Raw genomic sequence first — 16,508 nt, forward strand, 5'->3', positions numbered from 1 at the left:
CAACTCTGTGCGACCACATAGATGGCAGCCCACGAGGCTCCACTCTCCCTGGGTTTCTCCAGGCAAGAACACTGGAATGGGTTACCATTTCTTTCTCCATTGTAGGAATGTGAAAAGTGAAAGTGAAGTCGTTTAGTTGTGTCCGACTCCTAGCGACCCCATGGACTGCAGCCCACCAGGCTCTCCTGTTCATGGGATTTTCCAGGCAAGAGTACTGGAGTGGGGTGCCATTGCCTTCTCCAAAGTGAGAGGGTTAGCAGTGTCCAACTCTTTGCGACCCCATGGACTGTAGCCTGCCAGTCTCCTCTGTCCATAGAATTCTCCAGGCAAGAATACTAGAGTGGGTAGTCATTCCCTTCTCCAGGGGAACTTCCCAACCCAGGGATCAAATCTAGGTCTACCACATTGCAGGCAGATTCTTTACTGTCTGAGGCACTGGGGAAGTGAAGAATATATACTATTAATATACTTGTAAAATTTTATAGGTTTCAAAATTGTTTTTCTTTTTCTTTTTAAAGGAGTAATTGATGTTCAGCAATTCTTTTTAAAGGTTAATTTGTGCTCAGGTCCCAAGTTCTCTTTTGATGGACACTCAAAGTGAGATTCTGGGTTCCTGAGATGAAGGGAGGAGTGGAGGTGAAGGGCTGTCCAGACTGCTCCTCACATTTCCCCCTACCACTCTGGGAGATGCCCTGGACCTGTGGCCCGACCTCACTGACCTAAGGATTCAATGCAGAAATTTTACTGCATGGGGACACTGGGGTGCACCACACTTGTGGAAAATTAAAGTGTTAGTGGCGGACTGTAGCAGGCCAGGCCCTTCTGTCCTTGAAATTTTTCAGGTTGCCATTCTCGGCTCGAGGATATCTCCCTGACCTAGGGATAGGAACTCAGGCATTGCCGGTAGATTCTTTACGGTCTGAGCCACAGGGAGCAAGTGAAAACTCTGTACGGGGAGATGAAAGCAAAAGACCTTACTTTCCCTGACCGGGAATCGAACCCGGGCCGCGGCGGTGAAAGCGCCGAATCCTAGCCACTAGACCACCAGGGAACTACGTGCTAAGGTCCTCATAAGTGAGAACAGGAAACCGGAAAACAGTGTGTGGCGTCTTTCGCCCTCCTGTCTGAGTCCCGCACCCTCCTCCAAGGAACTGTACCCAAAGAACGTTCCTTCCCTGCTTTCTCCAAATGAGGAGCTCCACACCAAAGGCCGAGCGCTCTGCGTGACAGTGGACGCGCCCGGAGGTCCACCTGATCCTCACGTCCCCACGACTTGCCCAGTCCCGGCGCACCTCACAACTGCCCTGGAGACGCGCCTTTTCCCGGCGAGCGCGCGTGGAGAGCAGGTCGCCGGGGCGGGGGCGGGAGAGGCGGGAGGGCAGCCCCGCGGGTGAGACCTCGGGATCCCCAACGACACGAAAGACTCCAGGCGGGTGCAGGAACCGGGAGGGCTGGATGCAAAGCGCTTGCGAACAAGGCTCCACACCCAGACCTGGATTCCGTCCGGTCTTCCCCCGACGACCTGCTGCCCTGCGGTTCTCCCGCCTTGGATGACGCCATCTCCAGCTCCCTGGGCTCAGACCTCCAGTTGTCCCTGACGCCGCGCTTTCCTCAGACCCACATCCAAATAGTCAGGACTTGGCGTTTGCCTCTCTGTCCCACACAGTCCCAGTCCCTCCTTTTCGCGACTCTGGACTTGGGCAAACGACTCTCCCGAGAAAGGTGGTCCGTCTCCCCGCCCCCCGCCCCCTCTGTCGGGGAAAGAACCACCCTCCTCGTCCAGTCTACATGGAAGGGCAGCGCGCTGGACAGGACCGAAAGACCGCTAATCCGCTCCTCTGGCTGGACGTGAAAGGTGAAAACTAGGACCTGGATGCGAGGAAGGCAGGGGAATTTCATGTAACGTCCTGATCTAAAGCAATTTTCAAGTCCGCCTCTGTGGGGACTCAGACTCCAGCGCTGGTGAGGGTGCTGCCGCGCGGTCGCACCCTCGACCGCACTCGGAGTCCACGCGGAACCAGGCGGAGCCCCGTAGCCTGGGGGCCGGTGCGCACGCGGCCCGCGCCTCCCTCGGGGTCGGAGCCCCGTGAACCTCACGCTGGAAGGAAATGGCTGTGACTGCCGTACTAAGAAAAGAAAAACCACTGCAGGAGAAAACGCACCTACATCCCCAAGCTTGTTACCTTTTACTTCTAAAGGTAACCAGAGGCAGACAGACACACAGACAACACTGCATTAAGTTTTTCAGCAAAAAGAAACTGCCTGCTGTGAGGTGAACACGGAAACCCCTCCAGACGCCAGCTTTCTGGGAAAATTGCCTTGACCTCTGCCGTCCTAGGTTAAAACTCTTACTTCATGACCTGTTGAACTGGAAAATCATAAAAGGCGTTTCAGGCATTGTAAAAGGTAAAACAAAACTGTTTCTCAAGAAGAATCTCAAGTACAATTAGCGAGGAATGAACGACCTTGAGATCTGTGTGGACCGAGCCTGGCTCCCCCGCGGCTTTATGCGGGGGCCTGGTCTGCAAGCGAATTCAATACAGGCAGGGAAGAAAGTCTCGGCCTGCGTTGATACTCGCTATTTTCAAACAGACAGAAGACCTGAGCCTTCAGCCTTTGCTGCTCTTCATGTGAAACATGAAAGCGTGGTGAAAGTCTTGGATTTGAACTATATTGGACAACTAGAATAAGCCATAGCAGCAGTAACCTGAGGAACCCCGTTTGCCGCGGACATCAAGGGCTGCAAGGCAAGAGCGCGCGGAGCTTGGGAGCACAGGGGAGGGCCGGGCCTCGCGTTCCCGGGTGAATTCGAAACACCGCTCATTTCCGAGAGCCAAGAGCGCTGACCGACCACCTGTGCCGTCTGCAGCCGGGGAGGGGCGGCGTCTACACTGAAGGGCGTCCAGGTTGCTTGCGGCTCAGACGAGCCCATCACTCCCAGCTCCTGCGGCTTCTGGAAGATGGGGATTCAATGGAGCGATCCCTGGTCTCTGGCGCTAGGCTGAAGAACTGGAGACTCAGTTGGAGGTGGGGGCCCCAGGGACCTCGCTTCGCGGGAGGCGAGAAACCCTAACCTTAAGGAAGGCCTCTCGGGAACTGCAGTCTACGTGCTTGGGAGATCGAAGGTGCTCCCAGGATCCTTTTTCTTCAAAAATTTTTGGTGGGCCAGTCTTGGCGACAAGTTCATTTCTTGGAGCTGTCATTAGGCGTTGGTACCCACGGGGTTTCCGTAGTGTAGTTGTTATCACGTTCGCCTAACACCGGAAAGGTCCCCCGGGCGAAAACAGGTTCCTTTTTTTTTTTTTTCTCCCTGAAACTTTCCCCCTGAACTCCTGTTTTTTCAAAAACGGGGGCAAGTGGGGTGGGTTATGGCAAAATGTGTAGCTGCGTTTATCTCCCCCCAAACCCAGAAGTTCTACTACCGTAAGCCAACTCAGCACTAGGAACCAGGCCTCCTTTCTTTGCTCTGAGTAAGCTCTTTAGAGGCCAGGCCACAGACATTCCAAGGAAGACACAGGAGAAGGCTTGCCTTCAGGTTATCTTTCCATCTGAAAATCCCCACACCTTCTCTTCAGGGGCCTAAATCTCCTCTACACGTTGACAGGGATCATGTCTCAGAAAACCAAGAAATGCATCCCTGTGAAGCAAACTTGGCTTTCCCTCACCCCAGCACACTTGTGAAACAATTTGATTTTCACGACAGAAAAATAGAGAACGAATTCAACTCTGCATGGGGCTCAAACCAAAGACACAAAGATGAAGGATTTCATGCTCCACAAATTGAAATGGTTGGGGGGGAAAGGAGCCGGTACACGTGCTTTTAACCAGGAGAGGTGCCCCGCAGTCAGGTCAGGAAACAGGAAATAGATGAATCTGCTCATCACCCACTGAGAACCAAGTCTGCCCCTGATTCAAAAGGCAACTGAGGTTCGAAAGAGACCATCACATTGGCTCTCCCAGCACACAGCACCTAAAGCTAGAGTAGGATGGAATCCATCTTGTGGCCTGGCCTCTGAGCCCAAAGCCTCACTCAGGAGGGAGAGGGTGGTGAAGGGTGATGAGCAGTGAGGCAAAGGCTGGGAGCCTTGCACAGCTGCATTCAGCCCTGGGCTCTGAGAATCACCTTTTTTTCTGCTCTCTGTATCTCTGAAATCTAATCTTTTCTGGGGTAGACCGCCTGCTGTTGTTGTTCAGTTGCCCAGTTGTGTCCATCTCTTTGAGATTCTGTGGGCTGCAGCATGCCAGGCCTCCCAATCCCTCACCATCTTCTGGAGTTTGCCCAAGTTCATGTTTATTGCATTGGTGATGCCATCCTATGATTTCATGCTCTGACGCCCTCTTCTACCCTCAGTCTTTCCCAGCACCAGGGACTTTTCCAATGAGTCTGCTGTTCGCATCAGAGGACCAAAATACCGGAGCTTCAGCTTCAGCATCAGTCCTTCCAACAAGTATTCAGGGTTGATTTCCCTGAAGATTGGCTGGTTTGATCTCTTTGTTGTCCCGGGGACTCTCAGGATTCTTCTCCAGCACCACAGTTTGAAGGCATCAATTCTTTGGGATTCTGCCTTCTCTATGGTCCAGCTCTCACAACCATACATGACCATGGGGAAGACCATAGCCTTGACTATACGGACCTTTGTCTGCAGTAATGTCTATGCTTTTCAACACACTGTCTAGGTTTGTCACAGTTTTCCTGCCAAGAAGCAACCATCTTCTGATTCCATGATTTTGGGCTGTTTTTGTGGTGCAATCTGTTAACTTGTTTGGCTATTAACTGAAAGGTTCGTGGTTCGAGTTCACCCAGCGATGCATCTTTCCTGCTATAGACTGCAGCTCTACTTTTCCCCTTCATGAATCACTCACTGTCTTGTGAGGGTGAAGGGGCTTGCCATAATTCAATGAAGCTATGAGCCATGCTATGCAGGGCCACCCAAGATGGACTGGTTATAGCAGAGAGTTCTGACAAAACGTGATTCATTGAAGGAGAGAATGGCAAACCGTCCCAGTATACTTGCTGTGAGAACCTCATGAACTAAGTAAAAGACTGCCTATCTCCACTTTACTTAAGTTTGGAGTTTTATCTTGTTCCTTCATTTGGAGCATGACCTCATTTTGCTAATGTACTGTTTTTATTTCTCCATATCTGGTAGGGTAGTTATGTATCCTGGCCTTAGAGACGTGGCCATTTGTACGGGACTTCCTGTGGATCCCAGCAGCCTTCAAGAGAAGTCACACCAGTTCACATTTCTCCCCTTCCTGCCTTTATTTGTTTTGTTGCATTTAACTTTGCATATGTTATAAACCCAGAGTTTATAACTATCCAAGTAACAACAATCCAAGGTTATTACTTTTCTTAAACTGTCCTATTCTTTCACCAGCCCTCAGACTGACTAGACTCTGGCCCAACCCATTAGCCAGCCAATTGAAGTGTCTGGACCCCTCAGAGTCACCTTTGTCTGGAACTAGCCCCATCTACCAGCAGTTAGACACCAGCCTGGGGACTCCTGGGCCCTCCAGCCAGACCAGACCTCAGGACCTGGCTTTGCCCACCAGTGTGCCAGTACTAGCCCTAGCACCCAGGGGTTCCACAGCCAGCTGCCTCTTGACCCTGCCATGCTAACCAGAGGCTGGAGATTCCAAACAAGGCAGGGCCTAGCAATCAAAGAGATTGGAGCCAGCTAATCCTGCCAGACCATGCACTGTGGTCAGCCAGCCACAACAAAATGACCCATGCAGCCCACATACAGGGCATATTCACAGTTTAATGATGAGTCTACTCTTTTGAGAATTTCTCAATTGTGAGTGGCCTGTTTTCCTCCTGAACTCCTCTCCCAGGATCAGCGATGATCTGGGCTTAGGTTCTCCTGTGGTGCACAAAATACAAAGGACAGGAGGAATATAGGAGTGGAGGTTCCTGTCTTGGCCATTAAGGGAAGAGAGCTTATGTAGAAAAGGAAGAGATGCCAATCCTTTACATTCTATAGTGTGAAACACCCGCTGCTGGTGAGGGTTTGAACCACCAAAGATGGAGAAGCTCTATACAGTCAGCAAAAACAAGACCGGGAGCTGACTGTGGCTCAGATCATGAACTTCTTATTGCCAAATTCAGACTTAAATTGAAGAAAGTGGGGAAAACCACTAGACCATTCAGGTATGACTTAAGTCAAATCCCTTATGACTATGCAGTGGCAGTGAGAAATAAGTTTAAGGGACTAGATCTGATAGATAGAGTGCCTGATGAACTATGGACAGAAGTTCGTCACATTGTACAGGAGACAGGAAGCAAGACCATTCCCAAGGAAAAAAAAAAAAAGCAAAAAAGCAAAATGGCTCTCTGAGGAGGCCTTACAAATAGCTGTGAAAAGAAGAGAAGTGAAAAACAAAGGAGAAAAGGAAAGACATACCTATTTGAATGCAGAGTTCCAAAGAATAGCAAGGAGAGATAAGAAAGCCTTCCTCAGTGATCAATGCAAAGAAATAGAGGAAAACAATAGAATGGGAAAGACTAGAGATTTCTTCAAGAAAATTAGAGATACCAAGGGAACATTTCATGCAAAGATGGGCTTGATAAAGGACAGAAATGGTATGGACCTAACAAAAGCAGAAGCTATTAAGAAGAGGTGGCAAGAATACACAGAAGAACTATACAAAAAAGATCTTCACGAGCAAGATAATCACGATGGTGTGATCACTTACACTCACCCAGAGCCAGACATCCTGGAATGTGAAGTCAAGTGGGCCTTAGGAACCATCACTACAAACAAAGCTAGTGGAGGTAATGGAATTCCAGTTGAGCTATTTCAAATCCTGAAGGATGATGCTGTGAAAGTGCTGCACTCAGTATGTCAGCAAATTTGGAAAATTCAGCAGTGGCCACAGGACTGGGAAAGGTCAGTTTTCATTCCAATCCCAAAGAAAGACAACGCCAAAGAATGCTCAAACTACTGCACAGTTGTACTCATCTCACATGCTAGTAAAGTAATGCTCAAAATTCTCCAAGCCAGCCTTCAGTAATACGTGAACTGTGAACTTCCAGATGTTCAAGATGGTTTTAGAAAAGGCAGAAGAACCAGAGATCAAATTGCCAACATCTGCTGGATCGTCGAAAAAGCAAGAGAGTTCCCTAAAAAGCATCTATTTCTGCTTTATTGACTATGCCAAAGCCTTTGACTGTGTGGATCACAATAAACTGTGGAAAACTCTGAAAGAGATGGGAATATCAGACCACCTGACCTGCCTCTTGAGAAACCTATATGCAGGTCAGGAAGCAACAGTTAGAACTGGACATGGAACAACAGATTGGTTCCAAATAGGAAAAGGAGTACGTCAAGGCTGTATATTGTCACCCTGCTTATTTAATTATATGCAGAGTACATCATGAGAAATGCTGGGCTGGAAGAAGCACAAGCTGGAATCAAGATTTCTGGGAGAAATATCAATAACCTCAGATATGCAGATGACACCATCCTTATGGCAGAAAGTGAAGAACTAAAGAGCCTCTGATGAAGGTGAAAGAGGAGAGTGAAAAAGTTGGCTTAAAGCTCAACAGAAAACTAAGATCATGGCATCAGGTTCCATCACTTCATGGCAAATAGATGGGAAACAGTGGAAACAGTGACAAACTTAATTTTTGAGGGCTCCAAAATAACTGCAGATGGTGATTGCAGCCATGAAATTAAAAAACATTTGCTCCTTGGAAGGAAAGTTATGACCAACCTAGATAGCATATTAAAAAGCAGAGACATTGCTTTGCCAACAAAGGTCCGTCTAGTCAAGGCTATGGTTTTTCCAGTTGTCATGTATGGATGTGAAAGTTGGACTATAAAGAAAGCTGAGCACCGAAGAATTGATGCTTCTGTGGTGTTAGAGAAGACTCTTGAGGGTCCCTTGAACTGCAAGGAGATCCAACCAGTCCATCCTAAAGGAGATCAGTCCTGGGTGTTCATTGGAGGGACTGATGTTGAAGCTGAAACTCCAATACTTTGGCCACCTGGTGCGAAGAACTGACGCATTTGAAAAGACCCTGATGCTAGGAAAGATTGAGGGCAGGAGGAGAAGAGGATGAGATGGTTGGATGGCATCACTGACTCAATGGACATGGGTTTGGGTGGACTCTGGGAGTTGGTGATGGACAAGGAGGCCTGGTGTGGTGTGGTTCATGGGGTTGCAAAGAGTCGGACACGACTGAGTGACTGAACTGAGCGCAAACATAAATGCAAATTATGAAAATTAAGGCTGATTGCTGAAGAGATAAATCTTCATCTTACAGTTACTAAAAGAATAACAGTAACAGAAGCAGATAGGATTAGAAATTAACTAGAAAAGCAGAAATTTTAAAGTTAGAAATAAATATACAGAAGAGAAAATATAAATGGTTGACGTTGAAAAGACTACTAAAGCTGATAAAACTGTTCAGAGAGAAAAAGGAAGTCATTGCTACTAAACTTATAGACATAAGGGAACAATAAGTGAATCTCTTAAACACAAAATAAATATTTTAGAGGAACTGAATCCTTTGTCCCAATAATGAATTTTTTTGTTTTTTTTGCGGGGGTGGGGAAGAACTAGTCTACAAGCACTATTTCAAGTCAGAATTTTAAAATCTTCCTGCAAAGAAATCTCCAGGACTAAAAAATGTTCATTAGAAGAAATGGCTCCTGAGCAAAGAAATTCCAAAAGAATTAAAAGATGGCACATTTTCTCCAATTTATTGTATCAGTCCAGACTAAAGCCAAACTCTCCAAAAAATATCATGTAACAAACAGAAGTTATAGGACTCTCATTGCTGAATATAGCTGTAATTTAAAAATACTGAGTCAAGTAATGTGTTACAAAAGTATGTGAAAATAAAGAAAAATAAGAAAAAAAGTATGTGGAAAGTGTTAAATACTGAATCAAATAATATAGTAATGATGTATGTAAGAAGTAGTCACACACACAAAAAAAAGAAGTAGTCACTTAGTCGTGTCCAACTCTTTGGGATCCAATGGGATATATAGATTCTGTATTCATCGAACTCCCCAGAAAAGAATGCTGGGGCAGGAAGAAGGGAGCAAGGAGTTCCTCCTGACCAAGAGATTGAACGGAAGTCTCTTGTATTGCAGGCAAATTTTTTACCATTTGAATCACCAAGAAAGCTCATTGAATGCTATGACAAAATTGGTCTTATCTTGGAAAATAATTGATGCTGTTTAGAAAATAAATTAATCTAATTAGCCACATTAACTATGTAGAGGAAGAAAATAATAATTACTACACAGAATACAGGGTTCCAAAATCACTGTGGACAGTGATTGCAGCCACAAAATTAAGATGCTTGCTCCTTGGAAGGAAAGCTATGACAAACCTAGACAGCGTATTAAAAGCAGACACATCACTTTACTGACAAAGGTATAGTCAAAGCTATGGTTTTTCCAGTAGTCATGCAGGGATGTGAGAGTTGGACCGTAATGAAGGCTGAGCACGAAGAACTGATGCCTTCAAATTGTGGTGTTGGAGAAGACTCTTGAGAGTCCCTTGTACAGCAAGGAGGTCAAACCAATCAATCCTACAGGAAATCAACCCTCAATTGGAAGGACTGATGCTGAAGCTGAAGGTCCAATACTTTGGGCACCTGATGCAAAGAGCCAACTCGTTGGAAAAGACTCATGCTGGGAAAGATTGAAGGCAGGAGAAGAAGGGGACAACATAGGATGAGATGGTTGGATGGCATCACCAAATTCAATGGACAGGAACTTAGGCAAACTCGGAGAGACAGTGTGTGCTGCAGTCCATGGGGTCGCAAAGAGTCGGACACCACTTAGCGACAGAACCACTATATATATAGTACTGTTGACACGCATTTCCAGGTACATGAGATCCTTCCTGGAACACTGATGGGCTCACAGGACACGCAGAGGCCGAAGTAGCTGACGATGTTAAATTCATCACAACGTCTGGCGCACAGCCTCAGAGACATCTTGCCACTGCTGCGCAAGACCCCGTCTTTGCATCTCCGCTCCTGTCGGCGCGGATTCCTTCCCTCAGGCTTTCCTCTACCTTGGCCGCTGGCGCCGCCTTGGACACTGGGGGGTCGGCCGGGCCGCAGCTGCTCTCTTAATTCTCGCTCCCTGGTGGGTTATGGCCCATTCGTCAGCCCAAGCTCCAGAGTGTGAATCAGCGACCTGATGGCTCTTTGGGTTGCTAAGACCTTCTGGGAGAAAAACTGAAAAGTAACAAGTCCAAATATTCTAAATCGAAGGCCCACAGAAATACACATTGGAAGGTAGGAACCCACCAGGGAGGTGGTTGCTGCGCTGCCAGCCACCAAATGCTTCTCCATATACCCAAACACCTCAGAGCTTTGCAAAGCCCCAGTTGACCTCGTCCTCTTACAGTCTTCGGTTCAGAACCACCTCGAGGTTTTCAGTTCTCCTTTTCCTGCTCCTGGTGGCCAGAACCGCGAACCGCGTACTATTCAGACCTGACCGTGCACTAGGCAAAACAAGGAAGTGTGAAAAGCACTTGGGCACTATGCATTGGCCGGGAATCGAACCCGGGTCTCCCGCGTGGGAGGCGAGAATTCTACCACTGAACCACCAATGCCTTGCCACAAGTGACCTTTTGACAGCTCTCCAGAAACAATCTCCACAATAACCAAGGGCCTGGTGGTGGGGAAACAAAAGACTTCCCAAATAGGTGTTGTCTTTGGAAGATAGAACTCACAGACTGAAAGGCACTCAAAGGAAAGGCTTGCAAAAGAGATTGACAATTAGGCAATAGCATGCGGTGGGGACAACCAAATGAAATATAGAAATATTGGTTTTGTTCGCTCACATTACAGCTCTGATAAAGGCTCTTTCCAATCACAGAACAGACCCTTGCAGAAAAACATCGGAGATTCATTCAGATCCTTTGTTTGTAACCCTAGACCTTCAACTGTCAACCTTAAGTTTTACCCAAAAGAGTCTATGCAATGGTCTTAAAGAGTCTGAGAAAATGGTCTAACTTGCTAAAATAGGCAAGTAAAAAAATATTTTTAATTAAAAATTTTACATTTAAGACTTCAAAATATACACGTTCTAAGGTTACTTTCCATTTACAGTTGTTACTAAATATTGGCTATATTCATCATGTTGTACAATACCTCCTTGAGCCTATCTTACACCTAACAGTCTGAACCTTCCGCACTCCCAACCTTATGTTGCCCCCCAACTCACTGATAACCATTAGTTTGCTCTTTTAATCTTTTGTTGTTGTTGTTGTTATATTTACTAGTTTGTTGTGTTTTTTAGATTCCACCTCTAAGTGAGATCATACAGTATTTGCCTTTCTCTGTCTGACTAATTTCACTCAGCTTAATGCCCTCCCAGTCCATCCATGAACAGCAAATGGCAAAATTTTGTTCTTTCTTATGACTGAGTGGTATTCATTTGCCTCACTGTATCCTGAGTGCCCTTGCACAGCCCAAATCTGAACATGCCTGTGGCCTAAAGCCACCCAGTGTCCCCATATTCCTTCACTAAAATGTCTTCTTACCTCTAGGACATGTACCTGCTTCTCCCCCTCCTTATCATCAAGATACCTCTTGCCAGTTCCCAAGTCCAGCAACAGTGAAGTAACTTGATGTTTCAGGAGCTCTCTCCCTTTCAGGGACTTGCTTCTCTCTACAGGGAGGCCTTTCACAACTCCCTCTTCATTCTTCAAACTCATCCTCGTTCTTCAGGTCTCAGTTCAGAAGCTTCCCCTGGAGAGACTTTCCTGACTGCCAGAATTGAATGTGTGATGTGTCCACTTTGCTTTTGACATTGTGTTCTAACAAAATCACATTTTACTTGACTTTGTCTTCCAAAGACATATTTTCATAAGAAAAAGATTTATATTTCCCACAAAAACCAAGACTATGTATGTAAATAAAATATTTTCAAGAGATAGCACAGTGCCTAGCATAGTTTATAGTCTAGAGTTGTTAAATAAGGGAAGAGAGAGACAGGAGCAAATAAAGGAAAGTTTCTCTCTCTCACACACACACTAACAGATAAAGAAAAAATAAATTTAGTGAGATAGGCAGAATGATGAGTCTGCAAAGCATCGGAACTGCAGCATAACAACTGAAAAAGGTGGAGAATAAAATGATCAAAAATAAAGTTTTGCTTGAGTGTAATGTGCTAAAAAGATCTTGAGTGGATCTTCAGAGCTGAAAACAACTCAAGAGATGGGAAGGAGAGGGGAAAGATATGGGTGGTGTGATGAAGGGAATAAACCTTGGTGCGAAAACTTCGCTTATACTTTTGTGTAGGTCTCTGTGAGACACCAGAGTCTGAAAACTGGCTATTTTGATCCTTGGGCTTTTCTAAGGACTTAAAAGAGATGCTCAGGAGGAGAGAAACTCTGGGGCTCTGCACTGTGCAGTGATTGTGCATGGATTAGTGCTTGGCCTATTTCAGGCTAATTTTTTTTAAAGAATAAAAAAGGGATAATTTGAATATCAGACAAGGCAAAGGGCAAAAGAAATTTATGTTAGACAGAAGAGTAGCAATCCAGCATCTATCCAGAATCAAATGCAATCATTCTTCTCATTGCCCTCCTTGAATGACCAAAGAGGGTGGGGCTAAAGGGAAATCTTGGAGTGAAATTTTAATTTATTCACCCTTTCGTAGGTCTCTCTCAAACACAAGAGCTTAAAATCAAGGCCATTTGATTCTTGGCCTTTTCAGCAACTCAAAAGAGTATCTTACCTGGTTAGTCATTAATTCTGAAGAGAATAGATTAAATTCACTTAGGTGTCCACTTCAATAAATTTTTGTTATAATTTATGTTACTGTTATTGAATCAGGAGAAGAGGATATCAAGTTGCTTTAAATTTTTTTAAAAAAAGAAAGAAAGAAAAAGAGCCTTGGGAGAAGAGAGGCTTAATTGTCATTCAGATCTTCTGAAGTAACTCAGGCACATCTCCAAATTTTGAGCCTCCCAAACTGTCTCTGGGTCCGGAATGCCTGTTTAGGGAAGAATTGGTGTTTGTCTCAAGAGTGAGGGGAAAGGGTTTGGAAGGCACCAAGCCACAGGAGGGCGAAGAGAATGCATCCTAAGTGAGGAAATGAAGTCCAGTATTTTGATTTGAATTCCACATCTTGATGGTGTTTCCTGACCTAAACCTCCTATACAAACTTCTGTTCTGGGTGTGCTTTTGGGGCTTTGTTCTGCATTTTGAATAAAGAGGCCTGTATAAACTGATTTTTTAAACTGGCCTTGCAACATCATTTCTGTGACTCTTCCTGGTGAAGCTGAGAGCAAGGACTTACAGGAGAGCACTGGTGGTTTAGTGGCAGAATTCTCACCTCCCATCCAGGAGATATGGGTTCAATTCCTGACTAATGCACAGCTTAAGATGCTGTCTTGGAAAAATCAGTTTTTGCAGCCCTCTGAAGCCACAAAGTGCTTCCAAACTGCTAATGCTGCAGACCTCTCCTGTTGGGAGTATGTCTTTGAAGTACCGAGTTTATCCACTAAAACCTCTGAGGTTTGGAATTTTTGAAACCGAAACCATTGTCACTACATATCCTTTTTCCTATCCCAGTCTCGGACTACATTGCACTATGTTGTTTCATACCCAGGAAACTTAGTGTCAAGCCTAAGATCACATAGATTTTCTCCTATGCTATCTTCTGGAACTTCTATAATTTAGCATGTTCCTTTTAAGTCTATGAACTATTTTGAGTTAACATTTTGTGAAAAATGTAAGGTCTATGTAACTGCACTCAGAAATTGCATAAGTGAGAGGAGGCAATTTTCTGCAGCTGTTGCTAGTGGCAAACAAGGTTATGGAACCATGAGTGTTTAGTCATGGTAACTGGCAGCCACAATCTGCTTCCTAGTCACCTTTTTAGTGCTCTTCAGTGGCAATAAATATTCCACTTTTCTACGACCTGCCTCACTGCTCCTCTCCCCTCTGGCATACTAAAACCTCTAGGATAGAAAGCCATTGGTCTTGCCTTCCTTGACAATTTCCTGTCCATTACTCCCTTTCTTTCAATGGAATTTTATGCTCACATCCACAAATAACTAGTAGAATGGCATTTATATGAGCCTTTCCCAAAAGCTGTAGTTTGAAATTATCCTAATGTCCATCATTTGTGACACAGTTTTATATTAGCTTAATGCCAAAATTAAGGTGTGAGAAATTCAATAACATACATATGTATCAAAAACATCATGTCGCTTGTTAATAGCTAGATAGAAAAATTATACATTCATTCACATGAACTTGAAGAAAGAAGCCTGAAGGAGTAGACATCAGAGTTAAGTATCAGAGGATAGATATGCATTACCTGGAAAGTATCAAGGGCAATGCTTGAATGATAAAAATTTTCTGTCGATCCTGGTGACAACTACACATTACAGTATTAAAACAGCTGCCCATTAATGATACAAACATTTTGTTCTGTAAACACAACTTAATGATTTCCTTTCAGGCCAAGAGTTGTTTTGGCAGATACAATGCAAAAGATAAAGACAAACACTGCCGTGACTCGGATTCGAACCGAGGTTGCTGCGGCCACAACGCAGAGTACTAACCACTATACGATCACGGCGCGCCACTGTACAGCAGGCGAGATGCGATATTGCTCTTTTAACTTTGACAAATCCGTTCCAATTACTGTGCTGCTGCTTTGTTGTTGGATAATTGCAGGCACTCCTGATTCTCTCTCGCACCTTCCCTCCGTTACGCCCTCTCAAGTCTGTTGCAGTTTTCATTTCCCCTGCGTCCAGTCCTTGTCTCTGCACCTGCTTCCGGAAGTTATCTTTGCTTTGTCCTTGCCGCCCCTGCTTCATTCCCGCCTGTTTATATTTCTGTTTTGATAAACCGTCCCCAAGCCCTCTTTCTGGCTCCCTTGGCCGGCTGAACGCAGGGAGAAAGGGGGCAACGCCAGGGGCGCAGACGGTCGAATGAAGGCAGAGCAAACTGGGAGGCAGCACAGAGTCCACTCGGGGTTCAGCTTCCCTGGGGCCCGCTCGGATCAGGTCCGGAGCGGCGCCGGGGCTCTGCATCTGCGGGGAGCGTGGCGCCAGGCGCTGCGGGGACGCTCGACTGCACTTCTGCTTTCGGAATCGCCCGACCCCCGGCTTCCCCACAGGTTTCCCTGGTGTTCGGAGGCTTTGCAGCGGGTATAACTGTTGGGAGAAGGATGAGTGGCTCCTCCTAGCGTGGAAGGCTTGCTTGCAATCTAAGGGAAAGAGGTGGGGGAGGGGAAATAGGGCGACACCTCCAGGTGTCTCTGTGGCGCAATCGGTTAGCGCGTTCGGCTGTTAACCGAAAGGTTGGTGGTTCAAGCCCACCCAGGGACGGTTCCTGCTTTTTCAGAATGAAAACAGGGTGCGGTTATTACTACCCTGCACATTCCCCTAAAGGTGCAGAAGTCCTCCATTACCCTTTTGTTCCCTGAATCTTATGCACAACAGGAGGACATAAGCGAGGACATCACTGATCCCCACGGAAGTGCTCTGGAGGAAAACAGGTTACTTAGAATCCAGGATTCTTCATCTCATCGTTATCCTCTGGGTTCCTTTTAGCAATGAAGTTTCTCCCATTGTTTGTACTAGTATTTATTGAATCCTTCCCATCTAACTTTGAAATTCATTTGGCTCTATGCATTTTCTGTTACAATGAATACACATTCATCAATCTTGTGCACATATCTTATAGGACAGAGTTCCGGAAGAGCAACTGCTCTATCATAGTGTTTACATGGTTTTGTATATGGTTCCATTCTCTCACCTTCATTGGCCTATTAGCTATAACTGTGTTTTGTTATTTTAGCGATTGCTTTAGGCTTTACAACATACATCTGTAACTCACCACAGTCTGCCTTCAAGCCATGTCACACCTTTTTACATTTCTCCCCTGCTGGCCTTTATGCTATTGTCATGCATGTTTACTTTGCTTATGTTATAAACTCCACAATCTATCATTGTTACTTTTCTTTAAACTGTCGCATGTTTTTAAAAAGGTTTAAACAGTAATGATAATACCAATAATAATAATAAATGTATATTTCTCCCACAGATGCCATTTTCATTGTCCATCAATTTGTGTACATCCTTATTTCCAGCTAGTGTGAGTTTCCTTTTTCCTGGAGGACGCTAACATTTCTTGTAGTGTGGTTCTGCTGGTGATGAAGTCTTTCAACATTTGTATGTCTGTAAAATTTTCATTTTTATCTCTCCAAGACTTTGGGAGGGGGGTGGGGAGAAGTGTAGAATTCTACATAAACTGTTTCCCACCCCCTCCCCTCAATCCTTTAAAGATGTTATTCCACTATCATCTTCTCTTTTTTTTTTGTAACTGTATATAGCAGAGTTTATTTTCCTATTTCTTGATTCCTTTCAAAAAGTTTTTATTTTTAAATTGGGGTATAGTTGCTTTACCACTATCTTATATCCACTGCTTCTGATGAGAAATCTGATATAATCTTTTTGTTTTCTGTCGTGCTTCTTTTGAGATTGCTTCTTTTTCAGTGGAATTGAACAGT

The 16,508-nt window shown here is 45.2% G+C and overlaps 4 non-coding genes across 4 annotated transcripts; 1 reads left to right on the plus strand and 3 right to left on the minus strand.

Moving 5' to 3' along the window:
• Positions 1 to 979: 979 nt before the first annotated feature.
• On the minus strand, positions 980 to 1,051 carry TRNAE-UUC (transfer RNA glutamic acid (anticodon UUC)). The gene has a single exon. It is a non-coding gene; the product is annotated as a tRNA-Glu (tRNA).
• A 9,462-nt stretch (positions 1,052 to 10,513) lies between these two features.
• Positions 10,514 to 10,584, minus strand: TRNAG-CCC (transfer RNA glycine (anticodon CCC)). Its single transcript has one exon. It is a non-coding gene; the product is annotated as a tRNA-Gly (tRNA).
• Positions 10,585 to 14,498: 3,914 nt separating this feature from the next.
• TRNAH-GUG (transfer RNA histidin (anticodon GUG)) lies at positions 14,499 to 14,570 on the minus strand. The gene has a single exon. It is a non-coding gene; the product is annotated as a tRNA-His (tRNA).
• A 680-nt stretch (positions 14,571 to 15,250) lies between these two features.
• TRNAN-GUU (transfer RNA asparagine (anticodon GUU)) lies at positions 15,251 to 15,324 on the plus strand. Its single transcript has one exon. It is a non-coding gene; the product is annotated as a tRNA-Asn (tRNA).
• Positions 15,325 to 16,508: the final 1,184 nt, after the last annotated feature.

Source organism: Ovis aries, chromosome 1 (genome assembly GCF_016772045.2).
Source record: "Ovis aries strain OAR_USU_Benz2616 breed Rambouillet chromosome 1, ARS-UI_Ramb_v3.0, whole genome shotgun sequence".
Lineage (NCBI taxonomy): Eukaryota > Metazoa > Chordata > Mammalia > Artiodactyla > Bovidae > Ovis > Ovis aries.